Source organism: Oncorhynchus masou, chromosome 6 (genome assembly GCF_036934945.1).
Source record: "Oncorhynchus masou masou isolate Uvic2021 chromosome 6, UVic_Omas_1.1, whole genome shotgun sequence".
NCBI classification, from domain to species: Eukaryota; Metazoa; Chordata; class Actinopteri; order Salmoniformes; family Salmonidae; genus Oncorhynchus; species Oncorhynchus masou.
In genome coordinates, this window is record NC_088217.1 from 48,385,675 (window position 1) to 48,406,773 (window position 21,099).

General features: G+C 44.8%; 1 protein-coding gene across 8 annotated transcripts in view; it reads left to right on the forward strand.

Annotated features, from left to right (window-relative positions):
• The first annotated feature begins 17,733 nt into the window (after window positions 1-17,733).
• The window catches only part of chl1b (cell adhesion molecule L1-like b), a 75,352-nt gene continuing 71,986 nt past the window's right edge, over window positions 17,734-21,099 (forward strand). For all 8 annotated transcript variants that reach the window (XM_064968904.1, XM_064968911.1, XM_064968902.1 and 5 more), the window contains exon 1: window positions 17,734-18,047. The gene's annotated coding sequence lies outside the window, so the exon portion shown is untranslated. The remainder of the gene's footprint in view (window positions 18,048-21,099) is intronic.

Below are 21,099 nucleotides of genomic sequence, written 5' to 3' on the forward strand. Positions count from 1 at the left end.
GTATACCACCCCTACCTTGTCACAACACAACTGATTGGGTCAAACACATTAAGAAGGAGAGAAATTCCACAAATTAACTTTTTAAATGCACACCTGTTATTTGAAGTGCATTATAGGTGACTTCCTCATGAAGCATGGTTGAGAGAATGCCAAGAGTGTGCAAAGCTGTCATCAAGGTAAAGAAAGGGTGGCTACTTTGAAGAACCACAAATATAACATATAGTTTGACACTTTTTTTGGTTACTACATGATTCCATATGTGTTATTTCATAGTGTTGACGTCTTCACTATTTTTCAACAATGTAGAAAATAGTTGTTTTTTTTATGGAAAAAAAAGAAAAACCCTTGAATGAATAGGAGTGTCCAAACTTTTGACCGGTACTGTGGCTCAACATTTAAATAATTCATTTTATACAGTCGTTATTGTTCATTTGTCGGGCCGCCCCCAGGTGGTGAGGGTAGGTAAGGGTAGGGTAGGTAACAACATCTCCACCCCACTGATCCTCAACACTGGGGCCCCACAAGGGTGCGTTCTGAGCCCTCTCCTGTACTCCCTGTTCACCCACGACTGTGTGGCCACGCACGCCTCCAACTCAATCATCAAGTTTGTGGACGACACAACAGTGGTAGGCTTGATTACCAACAACGACGAGACGGTCTACAGGTAGGAGGTGAGGGCCCTCGGAGTGTGGTGTCAGGAAAATAACCTCACACTCAATGGCAACAAAACTAAGGAGATGATTGTGGACTTCAGGAAACAGCAGAGGGAACAACCCCTTATCCACATTGATGGAACAGTAGTGGAGAGGGTAGTAAGTTTTAAGTTCCTCGGCGTACACATCACAGACAAACCTAATTGGTCCACCCACACAGACAGCATCGTGAAGAAGGCGCAGCAGCGCCTCTGCAACCTCAGGAGGCTGAAGAAATTTGGCTTGTCACCAAAAGCACTCACAAACTTCTACAGATGCACAATCGAGAGCATCCTGTCGGGCTGTATCACCGCCTGGTACGGCAACTGCTCCGCCCACAACCGTAAGGCTCTCCAGAGGGTAGTGAGGTCTGCACAACGCATCACCGGGGGCAAACTACCTGCCCTCCAGGACACCTACACCACCCGATGTCACAGGAAGGCCATAAATATCATCAAGGACAACAACCACCCGATCCACTACCTGTTCACCCCGCTATCATCCAGAAGGCGAGGTCAGTACAGGTGCATCAAAGCTGGGCCCGAGAGACTGAAAAACAGCTTCTATCTCAAGGCCATCAGACTGTTAAACAGCCACCACTAACATTGAGTGGCTGCTGCCAACACACTGACTCAACTCCAGGCACTTTAATAATGGGAATTGATGTAAAATATATCATTAGCCACTTTAAACAATGCTACTTAATATAATGTTTACATACCCTACATTATTTATCTCATATGTATATGTATATAATGTACTCTATATCATCCACTGCATCGTTATGTAATACATGTATCACTAGCCACTTTAAACTATGCCACTTTGTTTACATACTCATCTCATATGTATATACTGTACTCGATACCATCTACTGCATCTTGCCTATGCCTGCCTTGTACAATCACTCATTAATATATCTTTATGTACATATTCTTTATCCCTTTTCACTTGTGTGTAAAATGTAGTAGTTTTGGAATTGTTAGCTAGATTACTCGTTGGTTATTACTGCATTGTCGGAACTAGAAGCACAAGCATTTCTCTACACTTGCATTAACATCTGCTAACCACGTGTATGTGACAAATAAAATTTGATTTGATTTGATTGCGGACCCCACTGTAGATGGCCTCACGTTAGAATTAGGGTCTGTCTGACTGAGACACAAAGAGCCGTACGAGTGTTTGTGGAGCCAGTGTACAGCCTGTCTGCTCATCAAAACAGACCACCTGTGAAGGATGGCAACCCATCCACCATTTAACACACAATGGACAATAGCTCAGCTCGTATCGACCACAAACATGCACCGTCCTGGATCCTCCCACCATTATGGCACCAGCTAAGGAACCAGACATATATTTTGCCGGTACTCAAACTTCAGATATTGAATGTATAACTTCAACTCTAGGTTTAAATACATCATTTTTTTTAAAGAAATCTTCAGCAATCTTACAGCTCAGGGCTCTCTCTCACTGGTGTTATTGCAGCGAATTTACTTATTATTCAGACTGAACGTAGACATGAGCAGAAACAGAGAGAGTAAGAGAGAAATAGAAGAAAGAGAGAGAGAGAGAGAGAGAGAGAGAGAGACTGTGTAAGGGGGTTTCATCTAAACACAGAGGGCAGACAGAAACTCGATTACTGGGAAATGTAACTCTCCTGTCAGAGTGACAGTGACAGTGTGGGAGGCAGGCTGGGACTCTTGATGATACCATCAAAGTCCTCCTTTATTTGTCTTGATGAGGAAGCGATTCCGCTTCCCCAGATCCCCTGGGGGCATGCTGATGTCATCTGCCTGTCACCCACCATGACTGGAAGTCTCACTGCTGCCAGGCGTCAGGCACAGATGAATTAAGTCTGCTGCTCAATGCATGAGGTCTCACAGTGTGACTGGTCAAGCCCAGTAATAACAGCCAGTAGCATCTTCATTGCTTCTCCTACTGTTACGTGGTTGTAATGGTTGTATCACTATGATACCCCCACTCCAACCAGAATTAGCGAAGACTTCTACTAAAATGTGTACTTCTACTGCTGCTACCACTTCTTCTACTGCCCCACTGGGCACACACTGGTTGAAATCAACATTGTTTCCACGTCATGTCAATGAAATTACATTGAATCAACATGGAATAGTCATTGAATTGACATCTGTGCCCAGTGGGACTAGTCCTAGTACTAGGCCTACTACATTTTGTTCTTTTCTCTTGGCTATGCCCCACCCTTACTTCTTAGAGACACAAAAGCCACTACCAGACAGAAATGCGTGTTGCAAGTTACATATAATAATGCCAGTGTGTGTGTGTATGTGTATGTGTGTGTGTGTGTGTGTGTGTGTGTGTGTGTGTGTGTGTGTGTGTGTGTGTGTGTGTGTGTGTGTGTGTGTGTGTGTGTGTGTGTGTGTGTGTGTGTGTGTGTGTGTGTGTGTGTGTCTTGAATGTCTGAGTCCAAGACAGCACTTTGTTGAGGAGACAGATTCATCAGCAGGCTTTTGTGAGTGTCCCTTGACTCCAGCACCTTTGGCTTCTACAGATGACTGCAGACAAACACATGTGGTCTATCGAGATTATACCTCATTTGAGATGTACAATGGTCGCATTAGAGCATTTGAAAGGACCTCTGAATCCCCTGTATTCACAATGGTGACAGGTCGCAGATGCTGATTTTTAACTGTTTATTGTCTTTGTCCATTGATGCATATTATAGGATAAGAAATCCATGAACTGAATGAAGCATAAAGTGCTTCAATGTAAATGTCTGAAAATAAATCCCATAATCAGCTGCTTACCACCGCGTGCTAGACAATATATAATGATATGCAGCTAGATTGTCATTTGACTTCCTGCATTCCACCTAGCCTATATCTCCATGGCAACCCCTTGGCTCTTTTCATGGTTGTTGCGAAAGGAAAATAGTTCAAAACACTCTTATTCACTCTCACATTGTGCCAGTCTCTGAATTAAACATGAACACTTTTTTTTTTAGATGAAGAAACACCCGAATTTTCCAAACACTTTTTTCGTTTTTTAACTCTATTACAATTCACCTCCACTATATTATCTACCATAGACTTTTATGTTGTCGCGGATATCATGTAAAGCAGTCTATGGCTTCTGGGAACTCGTAAAGAATGTGTCATGATGCCCCCTGATGCGCAGACATAGGGTGCTTCAGAGAGGGCGGGCGTACGAGAGCCAGGGAGAGATAGTGGGGACTGGATGTCAGAACTGACACTAACATGGCTCTCTCTGTCCTCTGTCACAGTGAGCTCATCCAGTCCAGACCTGACTCACTGCCTGGCGTCCTGCTCATCCTTTGGGAGCCACTCTGAATCCCTCTCACTCACTAACACACTGACCCCAACAGATCATGTGTCTACGTCTGTGGGGTAACAGGATAGCTTGTCTGCTGGAACAAGCACAAGAAACAAGCTGGTGTCGTTGCGCAAGAACACAACCACCATTTGAAAACAAAGTCTTGATTTGTTTCCGGGTTTCGCTAATCTCTTTGTTACATAACATGCTTAATCTTCTCTTCTTTGAACAAAATCATCGGTTTAATTGTGTCCTCAGCCAATATGATGTTACGGTTACTTATGCTGGATTATCATGGCAAATATGATCACACATGCAATGTCTTCTAATTACTGAGATCATTTCAACACCCGGGGAAAATGTCACTTGTCACCTAAATGTCATCATCATCACTGTTATTCTCTACAGTGTGGAGCGCTGTGTGATGGCTGTCTCTTCACTACAGTAAATGACATCGCATAGCTGTGTGTGAGGTTTTAAACACAAGGGGTGAGAAGTGAAGGTGAGAAAGATATGAACAAACTGTTGTAGGGAAGAATGGAAATAGTTCAAACACAGTCCCAGAGTGAACGTAGCGAACACAACTCTGACAGAATAGCACCCTTAGAAACAAACATTTCCCTCTTATTTGGCCTATGAATGGACCCCAATGAGCACTCCTCACGGCTCTTATATGTGTTCCCCACAGCCCTATAGGGAAACAGGTGGTGCTGTTCCCCCCTTCCTCTGAACCCACTTCAAATGTCGGGGGCATGCAAGAAGTTGGCAAATATGAGGGTTTATTTGTATTGATTTTCCTCTTTTATTTTTAATTAGCCCAAGGGCTTAAGTCTTGATTAGATTGGGTTCTGGCTTTAACACTATTGATTTTTGGTACACTCCTCTAAATCCACTCTCTTCCTTATTACAGATCCCTGCTACCTCCCTCATGGGCTGTGTTCGTAGTGTTACCAAACACGTAGTCTGTTTCTAATGGGGCCAGAAACCATTTGATCGAAAGTGACAAAATAACACCCCTGCTGTCCCACGGGCCCAATTCTATTACCATGTTATGAACTTCCCTTGGGAGTAAAGAAGCGCTGTGCATTCTGGGTAAGTGTGCAGAACAGACACTCCAGCATTACTCTGATCTTTAAACCTGATCTTGGGAATTATTCAGGACATTTATAGCACAGAGCAGCTCAGCCCCTCACGCCTGGATGGGTGTTTATCATGTGTGTGAATCCTCCAGTGATAAAGCTGGTGAATGACATCCTACTACAAGAATCAGCCTTTCATATCATTTATTATTATTTTTTTAAATTGCGCAACCTTTCACACAATAATGGAGCTACAATGTACAACATCACCCAGGGTGATAGCTCTCTCTTAACATGAATTCTTTGCTGTATTCACACACAGATCAGATATGGCCATACCTGCACACCAATTTGGCTGAGTGGAAAGGCAATTATTTGCATGATCACACAGTCATTGTGTTGCATCCATCCACTGAGAAATGTAATTATAGTATGGTAAATTCTTTCAGAGGAAAGGACAGAAGTGAAGACTCTGCCTGCCATCTACATTGATGAAGACTGCAGGTTTCTCACTGTGTACACAGTGATGCACAAACCATTCAATCCAACTTTACCTTATGTTTAGTAATGAACTTCAAACCTCTTTCAATAATGTTGTGTAAAATGTACATCTTTGTATGGCAACGATAAAACCCATCAATCAATGGCTCTCTTGTTCCCCACTTACATACAGTATTTGACCCAATAACGCAGTATTTTTTTTGGATTAGAAGTTTATTTATTTTAGTTGTACCTTTTATTTAACTAGGCAAGTCAGTTAAGAACAAATTCTCATTTTCAATGACGGCCTAGGAACAGTGGGTTAACTGTCTTGTTCAGGGGCAGAACGACAGATTTGTACCTTGTCAACTCGGAGATTCAATCTTGCAACCTTTCGGTAACTAGTCCAATGCTCTAACCACTAGGCTACCTGCCACCCCAGTACAGAAGTACAGTCTAGACAATATTATTTTTTACATATCAAGTGTAACAGCAGTAATATTACAAATATGAAAGGGAAATATCATATTGCGCTTATTGTTGAGTAGGTGACAGTCTGTTGCCATCTGTTTGCTATCTCACCTCAAATGTAATTTCCTTAACATTTCAATTGCTACAGTATGGAAACAAGTATTAGCTCCCGCATTTCCTGCCCCCCAACTAACCGCTGCCAGTATCTCCCAGCTTTTATTTTGTGAGAGGATGCTCCTTAGTTCCCTCATTAAGAGTAAATGATTCTATGAAGGCGGTATGATGGAGCTCCACGCCAGCGCTGGTTTCTTCCCCTGGGACCTCGCCTACGCCTGCTGTAATCTGCTTCAGGAAGATGCATGCTTCTCTCTGCCTCTCCCTACCTGCTGCTAATATCAATACAAACTCAGGACAAGGTATGGCAGTGCCTCAAGGCAGCACATCCCTGTCTCTGGGGCTGGGGATGTGGGGGTGTTCATGAGAACACAGTGAAGCTACAGATGGCTTAGGAACATTCTGATGCAAGATGGTGGCAAATATATATACTGTACTCTATGGTGTGTTTGGCACAAAGAAGTTGTGTTCGTTAAATCGTTGCGAGATTACATGTTTAGACAACTTTCAAATTGTAGGGTACCTTTAGGAGATAGCAATCCTACACATTGTATTCAACAATCAAATGTCATATTATGCTGTTATTTTGTGGTTTGTAAACACCCTTGAGGAACCAGTTCTGCTTTTTTTGGCGCACATGTGTCATAACGTTCTCATTGTCACGCACTGACCATGGAGAGCCTTTGTTTTTCTAAGGTATAGTAGGTCAGGATGTGACTGGGGGGGGGGGGGGTTCTAGTTATTATTTTCTATGTGGGGTTCTAGTTTAGTTTTTCTATGTTGGTGTTTGGTATGATTCCCAATTAGAGGCAGCTGGCTATCGTTGTCTCTAATTGGGGATCATATTTAAGTAGCATTTTTTCCACCTGTGTTTTATAGGATATTGTATTGAGTTAGTGCACGTAGCACCTCTGTAGTCACGGTTCGTTGTTTGTTTCGCTCAATCTTTGTTGTTTTGTGATAAATATTATGTGGTAACCATATCACGCTGCAGTTTGGTCCGATAATTATTCCAGCGAACGAGGATTTCTCCCGAGGATTCAGTCTGACAGACGGGGACCTAATACATACTGACTATTTGTTAAAAGAAGAAAACAATTGTTTGAAGCATTCTGTCATTTCTGAGTTTTTAGTCTCCCTGTTTACGTTTACTATCAGCTCTGAATGGTTTCATCTTCAAGTGAAATGAATAAGCACTCAGCTTACCTTTGATCTAGCCTTCTAAATGTCACAACAATAATGCATGTATTACTAGACAATATGTTGCATTAACATGTTTTTTTTTTTGGTATTTCTTTCCTATCAGGTTTTTTGTTGTTGCTTGTGCTCCCCAGGGGAATATGTTCTTAGCCTGATGAGTGGTCTGCTAAGTGAGAGATTACTAGGTCCTCCGGAGAAAAGGTAGTCTTCCAGACCAGTAGCCAACTGTTCCACAAGACTGCCTTCCCTTTCCATCAAAGTTGGTCAATGGCAAAATGACAGATGGTAATATAATTCATATTGAATTAAAAAGGTATATGCCAATAATCAGATTAATATGCTTCTTTTGCACCATTAAATCCAATTAAATGGCTGTTTTTGATGTGTATTGAGAATAAAATAAATAAGTAGATTATACTGCAACCCGAGTACAATTCCTGTTCAACTACGACAAAAAATCTACGGGTACTTCAAAACATATCAAATGTACTGTATCCCTCAAAAAGGGCACTTCAGTTCCGGGTAAAAAATACACCATGCAACATTGTGCTCGCCTTTTGGCAACACACTCCGTCTTAATTTTTTTATGAAAGTCTATGGGCTGACTGGTAAAGGAGCAGCAGGCAGAAAACAGGCTGCATATTTACTTCCAGCTCATTTATTCTCATTATGCAGCCCTCCAGAAGTCAATGAGGGGATTTCTGCCCCACAGAGATACCCATGGTAAAAAAAACAGAAAGGGGAGGAGAGAGAGTGAGTGAAAGAGAGTGTGAGAGATGGTGTGTATAGATGTATCTAAAGAACAAGGGGTCAGAGTGACACAGGGACACAGAGAGGAAACGGGGCGAATGGGGGGGCTCATTCATTCATTCATGCTAGGCCCGTGAACTTTGACACCTCCGACAGAGGTGCCCTTTGTTAGCAAACCCAACTCTGATGACATGAGCTCATTCATTTCATTTCGCTCAGTATCCATGGAACATTTATCATTCTCTCATAACAAGGCTATATGCTGTGTCTGGTGGTGGCGGATGTGATGCTGGAATTACTATCTTGAAATATTGGATCAGTTGAGGACATAATCCACATTTTCATTAAATCTTCACAAACAAGCACGTGCCTGTCTACCTGTGCTCGAGCACCTGCCCCTTTGCCCTCCCACTCGGCAGTTTTTATCGTTGTTTCTGAACCCACTGCCCCGCAAGTTGTTGAGATGTCAAGTTAGCCACCCGCCGCCCCACCCCATCTGTTGGTTGGTTGCGCCTGTTGGTCTGCCTTGTACGGACCTCGCACCAAGTTGCGCATATTCAAATCAAGTCAAATTGTATTGGTCACATACACATAGTTAACAGATGTTATTGAGAGTGTAGCGAAATGCTTGTGCTTCTAGATCTGACAGTGCAGCAATATCTAACAAGTAATCTATCAATTCCATAACAACTACCTAATACACACAAATCTAAGTAAAGGGATGGAACAAGAATATGTACATATAAATACAGTGGGGCAAGAATTTAGTCAGCCACCAATTGTGCAAGTTCTCCCCTTAAAAAGATGAGAGAGGTCTGTAATTTTCATCATAGGTACACTTCAACTATGACAGACAAAATGAGAAAGAAAATCAAGAAAATCACATTGTAGGATTTTTAATGAATTTATTTGCAAATTATGGTGGAAAATAATAATAATAATTTGGTCACCTACAAACAAGCCGGATTTCTGGCCCTCACAGACCTGTAACTTATTCTTTAAGAGGCTCCTCTGTCCTCCACTCGTTACCTGTATTAATGGCACCTGTTTGAACTTGTTATCAGTATAAAAGACACCTGTCCACAACCTCAAACAGTCACACTCCAAACTCCTCTATGGCCAAGACCAAAGAGCTGTCAAAGGACAGCAGAAACAAAATTGTAGACCTGCACCAGGCTGGGAAGACTGAATCTGCAATAGGTAAGCAGCTTGGTTTGAAGAAATTAACTGTGGGAGCAATTATTAGGAAATGGAAGACATACAAGACCACTGATAATCTCCCTCGATCTGGGGCTCCAAGCAAGATCTCACCCCGTGGGGTCAAAATGATCACAAGAACGGTGAGCAAAAATCCCAGAATCACACGGGGGGACCTAGTGAATGACCTGCAGAGAGCTGGGACCAAAGTAACAAAGCCTACCATCAGTAACACACTATGCCGCCAGGGACTCAAATCCTGCAGTGCCAGACGTGTCCCCCTGCTTAAGCCAGTACATGTCCAGGCCCGTCTGAAGTTTGCTAGAGAGCATTTGGATGATCCAGAAGAAGATTGGGAGAATGTCATATGGTCAGATGAAACCAAAATATAATTTTTTGGTAAAAACTCAACTCGTCGTGTTTGGAGGACAAAGAATGCTGAGTTGCATCCAAAGAACACCATACCTACTGTGAAGCATGGGGGTAGAAACATCATGCTTTGGGGCTGTTTTCCTGCAAAGGGACTGATCCGTGTAAAAGAAAGAATGAATGGGGCCATGTATCGTGAGATTTTAAGTGAAAACCTCCTTCCATCAGCAAGGGCATTGAAGATGAAACGTGGTTGGGTCTTTCAGCATGACAATGATCCCAAACACACCGCCCGGGCAACGGAAGTGGCTTCGTAAGAAGCATTTCAAGGTCCTGGAGTGGCCTAGCCAGTCTCCAGATCTCAACCCATAGAAAATATTTGGAGGGAGTTGAAAGTCCGTGTTGACAGGCAACAGCCCCAAAACATCACTGCTCTAGAGGAGATCTGCATTGAGGAATGGGCCAAAATACCAGCAACAGTGTGTGAAAACCTTGTGAAGGCTTTCAGAAAACGTTTGCCAACAAAGGGTATATAACAAAGTATTGAGATAAACTTTTGTTATTGACCAAATACACTGCTCAAAAAAATAAAGGGAACACTAAAATAACACATCCTAGATCTGAATTGTCACACCCTGACCATAGTTTATTTGTATGTTTCTATGTTTTGGTTGGTCAGGCTTCCTGTGCGTGTCCTCGGCCCAGTACCACCAGTGCCAGCACCACGCATCAGACCTACTGTGTGCCTCGCCTCTCCAGCGCTGCCGGAGTCTCCCGCCTGTTCAGCGCAGACAGAGCCTTCCTCCTCTCCTGCGCTGTCGGAGTCTCCCGCCTGTTTAGCGCTGCCAGAGCCTTCCGCCTCTACAGCGTTGCCGGAGTCTCCTGCCCGTTTAGCGCAGCCAGAGCTGCCAGTCTGCATGGAGCAGCCAGAGCTGTCAGTCTGCATAGAGCAGCCGGAGATGCCAGTCTGCATGGAGCAGCCGGAGATGCCAGTCTGCATGGAGCTGCCAGTCTGCATGGAGCTGCCAGTCTGCATGGAGCGCCAGTCTGCAAGGAGCTGCCAGTCTGCAAGGAGCTGTCAGTCTGCAAGGAGCTGCCAGTCTGCAAGGAGCTGCCAGAGCTGCTAGTCTGCATGGAGCAGCCAGAGCTGCCAGTCTGCAAGAAGCCGCCAGAGCTGCCAATCTGCATGGAGCAGCCAGAGCCGCCAGTCAGCATGGAGCAGCCAGAGCCGCCAGTCAGCATGGAGCAGCCAGAGCCGCCAGTCAGCATGGAGCAGCCAGAGTCGCCAGTCAGCATGGAGCAGCCAGAGCCGCCAGTCAGCATGGAGCAGCCAGAGCTGTCAGTCTGCATGGAGCAGCCGGAGCTGCCAGTCTGCATGGAGCTGCCAGTCTGCATGGAGCTGCCAGTCTGCAAGGAGCTGCCAATCTGCAAGGAGCTGTCAGTCTGCAAGGAGCTGCCAGTCTGCATGGAGCGCCAGTCTGCAAGGAGCTGCCAGTCTGCAAGGAGCTGTCAGTCTGCAAGGAGCTGCCAGTCTGCAAGGAGCTGCCAGAGCTGCTAGTCTGCAGCAGAAGCCAGCCAGAGCTGCCAGTCTGCATGGAGCAGCCAGAGCTGTCAGTCTGCAAGGAGTCAGTCTGCATGGAGCAGCCAGAGCCGCCAGTCAGCATGGAGCAGCCAGAGCCGCCAGTCAGCATGAAGCAGCCAGAGCCGCCAGTCAGCATGGAGCAGACAGAGCTGTCAGTCTGCATGGAGCAGCCGGAGCTGCCAGTCTGCATGGAGCTGCCAGTCTGCATGGAGCTGCCAGTCTGCAAGGAGCTGCCAGTCTGCAAGGAGCTGCCAGTCTGCATGGAGCTGTCAGTCTGCAAGGAGCTGCCAGTCTGCAAGGAGCTGCCAGTCTGCAAGGAGCTGCCAGAGCTGCTAGTCTGCATGGAGCAGCCAGAGCTGCCAGTCTGCAAGAAGCCGCCAGAGCTGCCAATCTGCATGGAGCAGCCAGAGCCGCCAGTCAGCATGGAGCAGCCAGAGCCGCCAGTCAGCATGAAGCAGCCAGAGCTGTCAGTCAGCATGGAGCAGCCAGAGCCGTCAGTCTGCCAGGATCCACCAGTCAGCCAGACTCTTCCAGATCTGCAAGTCAGCCAGACTCTTCCAGATCTGCCAGTCAGCCAGACTCTTCCAGATCTGCCAGTCAGCCAGACTCTTCCAGATCTGCCAGACAACCAGACTTTTCCAGATCTGCCAGTCAACCAGACTCTTCCAGATCTGCCAGTCAACCAGACTCTTCCAGACTCTTGGCTGGAACTGCCAGCCAGCCAGGATCTGCCAGATTCAACTACCTGGCTGGGCTTCCTCTCAGTGCTGGGCTTCCTCTCAGTGCTGGGCTTCCTCTCAGTGCTGGGCTTCCTCTCAGTGCTGGGCTTCCTCTCAGTGCTGGGCTTCCTCTCATTCCCGAGCTGCCCCTCAGTCCCGAGCTGCCCCTCAGTCCCGAGCTGCCCCTCAGTCCCGAGCTGCCCCTCTGTCCCGTGTTATTTAGTAGGGATGCCGTGGCTAGGAGGTCACGGAAGCCAACAAGGAGGGGGAGGACTACGGTGAAGTGGGGGCCACGTCCAGCACCGGAGCCGCCACCGCGGACAGATGCCCACTCAGACCCTCCCCGATAGGTTCAGGTTTTGCGGCCGGAGTCCGCACCTTGGGGAGGGGGGTGTACTGTCACACCCTGACCATAGTTTATTTGTATGTTTCTATGTTTTGGTTGGTCAGGGTGTGATCTGAGTGGGCATTCTAAGTTGGATGTCTTGTTTGTCTATTTCTATGTCTGGCCTGATATGGTTCTCAATCAGAGCCAGGTGTTAGTCATTGTCTCCGATTGGGAACCATATTTAGGTAGCTTGGGTTTCACTGTGTGTTTGTGGGTGATTGTTCCTGTCTCTGTGTTTGTTGCACCAGATAGGGCTGTTTCGGTTTTCCACGTTTGTTGTTTTGTATTGTTCGTGTTTCATCTTCATTAAAGATGTATCTAACTAACCACGCTGCATTTTGGTCCAATCCTTGTTCCACCTCTTCGTCAGAGGAGGAGTTAGAAGAAACTCGTTACATGAATGAATGAAATATTCTTTACATAGTTGACTGTGACAACAAAATCACACAAAATATCAATGGAAATCAAATTTATCAACCTACGGAGGTTTGGATTTGGAGTCACACTCAAAATTAAAGTGGAAAACCACACTACAGGCTGATACAACTTTGATATAATGTACTTAAAACAAGTCAAATTGAGGCTCAGTAGTGTGTGTGGCCTCCACGTGCCTGTATGTCCTCCCTACAACGCCTGAGGGATCTCCTCCCAGACCTGGACTAAAGCATCCGCCAAATCCTGGACAGTCTGTGGTGCAACGTGGCGCTGGTGGATGGAGCGAGACATGATGTCCCAGATGTGCTCAATTGGATTCAGGTCTGGGGAATGGGCGGGCCAGTCCATAGCATCAATGCCTTCCTCTTGCAGGAACTGCTGATACACTCCAGCCACATGAGGTCTAGCATTGTCTTGCATTAGGAGGAACCTAGGGGCAACCGTACCAGCATATGGTCTCACAAGGGGTCTGAGGATCTCATCTCGGTACCTAATGGCAGTCAGGCTACCTCTGGTGAGCACATTCATAGTTGAAGTGTACCTATGATGAAAATTACAGGCCTCATCTTTTTAAGTGGAAGAACTTGCACAATTGGTGGCTCACTAAATACTTTTTTGCCCCACTGTATATGGATGAACAATGACCAACCGGCATAGGCAAGATGCAATAGATGGTATAAAATACAGTTGAAGTCGAAAGTTTACATACACTTAGGTTGGAGTCATTAAAACTAGTTTTTCAACCACTCCACACATTTCTTGTTAACAAACTATAGTTTTGGCAAGTCGGTTAGGACATCTCCTTTGTGCATGACACAAGTAATATTTCCATCAATTGTTTACAGACAAATTATTTCACTTATATTTCACTGTATCACAATTCCAGTGGGTCAGAAGTCTACATATGCTAAGTTGACTGTGCCTTTAAACAGCTTGGAAAATTCCAGAAAACTATGTCATGGTTTTAGAAGCTTCTGATAGGCTAATTGACAACATTTGAGTCAGTTGGAGGTGTACCTGTGGATGTATTTCAAGGTCTACTGTCATGTTGTGTGTTTAGGTGTCAGGGAAGTCAGGTGCAGGAAAACCAAACTTGGTATAATTGAGTAGTTTAATAACGTAAAACAAAAACTCCAAAACCAAAGTACATAATAAAATAAACATGGGTACAAGAACCCGTCGCACACCAATCCATAAACCACGAGCATAACAACAAACAATCTCTGACAAGGACATGAAATACACAACATTTAATGAATGGGATGGGAACCAGGTGTGTAGGAAGACAAGACAAAACCAATGGAAAATGAAACATGGATCAATGATGGCTAGAAGACCGGTGACGTCGACCGCCGAGCACCGCTCGAACAAGGAGAGGCATCGACTTCGGCAGAAGTCGTAACACCTACTTTCAAACGCAGTGCCTCTTTGCTTGACATCATGAGAAAAACAAAAAAAATCAGCCAAGACGTCAGAAAAATTTTTTGTAGGCCTCCACAAGTCTGGGTCATCCAATTCCGAAACGCCTGAAGGTACCACATTCATCTGTACAAACAATAGTACGCAAGTATAAAACACCATGGGACCACACAGCCATCATACCACTCAGGAAGGAGACGCATTCTGTCTCTGAGAGATTAAAGTACTTTGGTGCGAAAAGTGCTAATCAATCCCAGAACAACAGCAAAGGACCTTGTGAAGATTCTAGAGGACACAGTTACAAAAGTATCTATATCCACAGTAAAACGAGTCCTATATCGACACAACCTGAAAGGACGCTCAGCAAGGAAGAAGCCATTGCTCCAAAACCACCATATAAACAATTGTGGGCAGAACTGAAAAAGCATGTACGAGCAAGGAGGCCTACAAATCTGACTCAGTTGCACCAGCTCTGTCAGGAGGAATGGGTCAAAATTCACCCAACTTATTGTGGGAAGCTTGTGGAAAGCTACCTGAAACGTTTGACCCAAGTTAAACAATTTAAAGGAAATGCTACCAAATACGAATTGAGTGTGTGTTAACTTCTGACCCACTGGGAATGTGTTGAAAGAAATAAAAGCTGAAATAAATCCTTCTCCCTACTATTATTCTGGCATTTCACAATCTTAAAATAAAGTGGTGATCCTAACTGACAAAAGACAGGGAATTCTTACTGGGATTAAATTCAGAAATGGTAAAAAACTGAGTTTAAATGTATTTGGCTAAGGTGTCTGTAAACTTCTGACTTCAACTGTACATATTGGATGAGTAATGCAAGATATGTAAACATCATTATTAAAGTGACTAGTGATCCATTTGTTAGAGTGGCCAATGATTTCAAGTCTGTATGTAGGAAGCAGCCTCTCTGTGTTAGTGATGGCTGTTTAACAGTCTGATGGCCTTGAGATAGAAGCTATTCTTCAGTCTCTCAGTCCCAGCTTTGATGCACCTGTACTGACTTCGCCTTTTGGATGGAAGCGGGGTGAACATGCAGTGGCTTGGGTGGTTGTTGTCCTTGATGATCTTTTTGGCCTTCTTGTGACATCGGGTGGCGTAGGTGTGCTGGAGGGCAGGTAGTTTGCCCCTGGTCATGCGTTGTGCAGACCGCACCACCCTTTGGAGAGCCCCGTGGTTGTGCGCGGTGCAGTTGTGGTGATGCAGCCCGACAGGATGCTCTCAATTGTGCATCTGTAAAAGTGTGTGAGGGGTTCAGGTGACAAGCCAAATGTATTCAGCCTCCTGAGGTTGAAGACGTGCTGTTATGCCTTATGCACCACGCTGTCTGTGTGGGTGGACCATTTCAGTTTGTCCGTGATGTGTACGCCGAGGAACGTATAACTTTCCACCTTCTCCGCTACTGTCCGTCGATGTGGATAGGGGGGTGCTCCCTCTGCTGTTTCCTGAAGTCCATGATCATCTCCTTTGTTTTGTTGACGTTGAGTGAGAGGTTGTTTTCCTTCCACCACACTCTGAGTCTCCTCACCTCCTCCCTATAGGCTGTCTCGTCGTTGTTGGTGATCAAGCATACTACTGTTGTGTCGTCTGCAAACTTAATGATCGAGTAGGAGGCGTGCATTACCACAGTCATGGGTGAACAGGGAGTACAAGAGGAGCTGAGCATGCACCCTTGTGGGGATCAGTGAAGTGGAGATGTTGTTTCCTACCTTCATCATCTGGGGGCGGCCTGCCAGGAAGTCCAGGAACCAATTGCACAGGGCGGGGTTGAGACCCAGGGCCTCAAGCTTAATGATGAGCTTGGAGGGTACTATGGTGTTGAATGCTGAGCTGTAGTCAATGAACAGCATTAGGGCAGTGTGCAGTGTGATGGCGATTGCATCGTCCTTGAACCTATTGGGGCGGTATGCAAATTGCAGTGTGTCTAGGGTGATAGGTAAGGTGGAGGTGCTATAATACTTGACTAGTCTCTCAAAGCATGATGACAGAAGTGAGTGCTATGGGGTGATAGTCATTCAGTTCAGTTACCTTTGCCTTCTTGGATACAGGAACAATGGTGGCCATCTTGAAGCATGTGGGGACAGCAGACTGGAATAGGGAGAGATTGAATATGTCTGTAAACACACCAGCCAGCTGGTCTGTGCATGCTCTGAGGACGCGGCTAGGGATGCCGTCAGGGGGGCAGCCTTGTGAGGGTTAACACATTAAATGTCTTAATCACGTCAGCCACGGAGAAGGAGAGCCCACAGTACTTGGTAATGGGCCGCGTTGGTGGCACTGTGTTATCCTCACAGTGGGCAAAGTTGACAACACTCTGTATGCTTAGGTGGGATGGTACAGTAATTCTACTGTAGTGGTTAGATGTCTTCTACCCCATGACATTGTAGAGTACTCTCTGCTCATTGAATACTGAAACAGGTGTTCTCAGTCTGACAAGAAATCAAATTGTACAGTATTTGATGGAGCGCTCTTTGTAATGTGGAGTGTGCCTCATATAAAGATCCTATTACACACAGTGCTCCTTGAATGCATCGTGTAATCCTGTCAATGTGATTAAAATGGCCTGAATTAGATTAGGTTGGATTCTATTCAGTCTGTTCATTCCCTCTCTCAGACGTATCAGGTTAAGCACTTGAGAGAACATGGTGAAATCTATTAAAATGTCGAAAGGGATGTATAGAATAGTTTTGAAAGTAGCCTGTAACATTTTACAAAAAAAAAAAAAAAAAAACAGGTTCTAGGTCATGGGGCAGTGTTGTCATCCAATTACATCACTCTCAGCCATAAACATATTTTTTTCCCTGGAATAACTGACCCTGTCCAGACCACAGCAACAGCTACCCAGAATAACTGTATCCAAATATTGCACTTATAACCTAGCTGACAGCATGCATTTCTAATTTGTTACAGCGTGTTACTCATCACTGAGCAGAGCTTAGATGGCAGGTGTCTCCTGAAAATTGCAAATTAGCACCCAGTAATATGGTGGAGGTTGAAAAGCTAATTTGATTGCTACCTGACCTCCCCCACCCCGCACAGCTGATCAGTGGCACAGAGATTGAGCAAGTGCTTTAATGATGTTGCTGCTGTCTGAGGTTGTGAAACAATCCCTCCCTACACGGAGTAGTATGGTGTCTCCCCTCCCTAATATGACCGTTAGGGTCTCCTACATTGGGAATTAGCTGTTGACGTATCGACACAAATTAGGTGAATGTATTAAAAAATATATATTTGTATTGTGTGGCTCATTAATAGCCTACCTGCATTATGTGGTTCCTATACAAACCTATACCACCCATGCACTTGGATAATCTATCTGCCATATCCTGTGAAGTTGTTTGATTACATTCACAATTCTAATTCCCTTTTCCTCTGATTTACACTCACAATTTCAATTCAATTTTCCTCCCATTCAATATACTGTATGTCTTCATTTGAGTTGGCTGTCAACCCCCTCCTCCCCGAAACCTGCCTGCCCATTTTGCTAGCGCAATAACGTTGCTGTCATTGAGGTTGTTTTAACCCGGTCACACCGTTGAGAAGTTGTGGAGGGTTTTCTCGGTTGCCATGGATTTCTAAAAGCGATTGACAGCGATAGGGTCCCTTTCTCTGAATGTCTTTGTAAGAGACAACCTATACTTTAGCTTTTTTCATTTTTTTTTCTGGGGGAGCGATAGCGTCCACGGTGAGGAAAGCGTTCTCGTGTCATTCTAGTTCCGTCGGAGCGCACGTTTTGAGATTCAGTAGCGATAAGTATCTCAGGCGGCTGTAAACAAAATTCAACCTCCGCAAACTGCTTGAACGATAGGACCTGCTCTTTAAAAAAAAGTAAGTGTATTTACTTTCGCAAATCTATCTTTGTATATATTTACGGTAAATGCATAAATGTTTTTCTCCCTAATCTGTTCTTGTTCATTAGTTCGTCATTTTGTGATACTTTGCTCCAAAGTTGGCAAGCATAAATAATCATAGCCGGTGTGTCAAGTAGGCTACTAAGATAGGCAATTCGCTATAGGCTAATCATAGAAGAATGACTTGTAAAATAAATAAAAATTGTCAGAGTGAACATAAAATTCACTCATACGCTAATGCAACTAGCTGTAGCCTAGAATGGATGTCTCTATTGCCATTGTAATGCCATTGTAAACAATGTTGGTTTACATGCGTTCATCTCATTGATTTCACTTACATCTAAATTGATTTCTTAAAACAATATCCATTGATCACACAGCATGCATAGTGTTTTATGTTGCGTAGCAATACTATTGTTGGCAGGGAACTATTGTTGGCAGGGATGCAGAGTCAATAGTGCAGAATTTCAAGTTTTTTTTTTCACAACATGGAATGGTAGCCCAGACAACAAACCCTATGGCCACCTTATACCTGATTTGTTATTGGGGGCATGGGGAGAAACTGACCCCCGCCCCTATTGTTATCTGCCACTGTGAGCTACTTTTCTCCATCAAGGAAATTTATCTCCATCATATGTATTGCTATGGATTATGAGGCAAGTGTTGTATGTGGAGAGCACATGGCCTCACAATATGATGAGTGATATTTGTCTTTAATGAGTAAAATGTAAGTCACATTTGAAGCAGCAGATTGCTATTATTGGAGCCTCTACGTTCCATAATTGATTTTGAGCAAGATTGAGCCCGGTGATGATGATTCGTTTTTGTGCGAGTCTAAAGATACCAGTGTGTACAGCATAATGAAGCAGGCTTTGTTTTGCCTCAGTGATTCCTCTCAGAATGTGCTTTTAGTCATTAAAGCGACTAAGTAGTAAACATTTTGATCGGTTGTTTCCCAACACACAGTACAGTGCCTCTTGGGGATTACGTGCTTGGAGAACCTAAGAGGAAAACACATCATAGCTTCTGCTCAATTTTGTCCTGTTTTTTTGATATGCTTCCATTCTTCTTCGCCTTGTGCTTGTGTGCAGCAACACTTGCCAAGCCACATCAATTAGAGGGACCTTGTGAAGGTCACACTTTCATTTCTGGACAAATCAGCCTGTCCCTAAGTTGTTTTTTTTACCCCTTTACCCAGGTAAAGGTGGCCAGGCACATCCAATGTGGATTGATGGGCCTATACCTAGATCCTACAGTATGTATGTACAAAGAGTTTATATACCACCAGGTAGCTCATTATTACTCCACGCTAAAGATGGAGCCTCTCATGGTACCCGGGGATCACTCGTCGTCCCAAGCCTCTCAGTATTCAGGCCACTGGTGCTTTGTGCCTAAAAGTAGGTCGAATACTTCTCACCAAACAACTTGGATGAAGTCCAGTGTAATTGGACAAGGAAGGGCTCCACCACCAACTCCCTACAGGTCCAGGTCAGCCATGGCAGCATCTCTCACCACTTAACATGCGAATCCGACCGGACAGATTTAATGCCTATTTTGTTTTCAGGTCAAGAAAGTGCATGAAAAATACCAGCTTGTGTCCGGGTAGTAAAGCTACTGGCATGTACATAGTTTGAAGACTGAACAGTAGACTCAGACAATATCCATTTCATTCCCTTACTCTCTCCCTTACTCTCTCTTCCATACACAGACCAGAATACAGTCAGTCATACAAACACACACCTGTGCCTGTAACTACATTTGCTGCATTGCCTTTTCATTTACATGCAATCCCTAATACAAATAAGCAATGCCTCCTGAGACAGCATGACTTTTGAAGCTGTGAGACACACAGTGTGTGTGTGTGAGAGAGAGAGAGAGAAAGAGAGAGAGAAGAAGTGGGAGGAAGAGAGAGACAGGGAGAGACAGGGATATGGAAGAAGAGGGAGAGAGGGAGAGGGAAGAAGTAGGAGGGAGAGAGAGAGACACTCCTTTATTCTACCGGCACCCTCCTGACTGATGGAATCCGTATTAGACATACAGGCTACTATTAGAGATTAGAGATGAGCTTGACAACAGGAAGCAGAGATGAATTGCTGTACAGATGTAATTGCCCATTTATGATGCCCCTTTATCCCTTCATCTCTAAAACACTGGCGATAGATAACACAGATTAGCCTTTCTTGACCCTCCTTGGACTGTGACAGAGAGAGCAATTATACTGACCCAGGAACAGATACCGATATCATAAACACTGAATATATGAAACATTGTGACACGCCTAGCTGTACTCCAGACAGCAGACTCTGTATCGCATCAGCAGCGTGTTGGAAGGTGTGGTGGAGCCTAGCAAGTACCCAGGCCTAATTGAACTTCCGTCGGTACAAGCTATTACAGTGACAACTCCTGCTCCCTTTAGTGCAGGCAGTGTTCACAGTGCTGCAGCTCTGCCCTGAGCCCTCCTCTTTCATGTTTACTGCTGGTGACAGGAGGAAGAAGCAATCTGCCCTGTATGTTCTGGAAATATGTTTGGTTGCATGAAATATTCATTTATCGTTCTCCATAATCCCTGCCTGCTTTTCTGGAAATGTGCATACGGTATCCGTTCTTGTTATGCTACCTTTTTAAAATAGAGAGATAGCGGCAAAGGACCGATTCTGTCCATTCAGCCTTGGAGGGGTTAGGTGGGGGATGATGAAGATGCAATGATAAGAGTTGGCGATCACCTTTAAAAGGCTGCTGTATTGTTGGGGACTCTGGGTGAACATGATCAATGGCAGTCTGCTCTGCACGGACAATTCATCTTCAAACCTACCACTGAAGGACAAACCTGCAATGAGGTCAATGTTATCGCACATGTTCAGGGGTTCCTTTCCCAGAACAACCCAGTGGGAGGGAGATAGGAGGCTTGTCTCTCTCGCTGGCAAGGTCTCCTGTACACTTCCGTGCTTAAGGCATTGGCTGGGGCTATCTTTCTCCATGTGACATGACTAAAGGATATGCCATTGCAGAGAGTGAAGCCCTGTCCCATT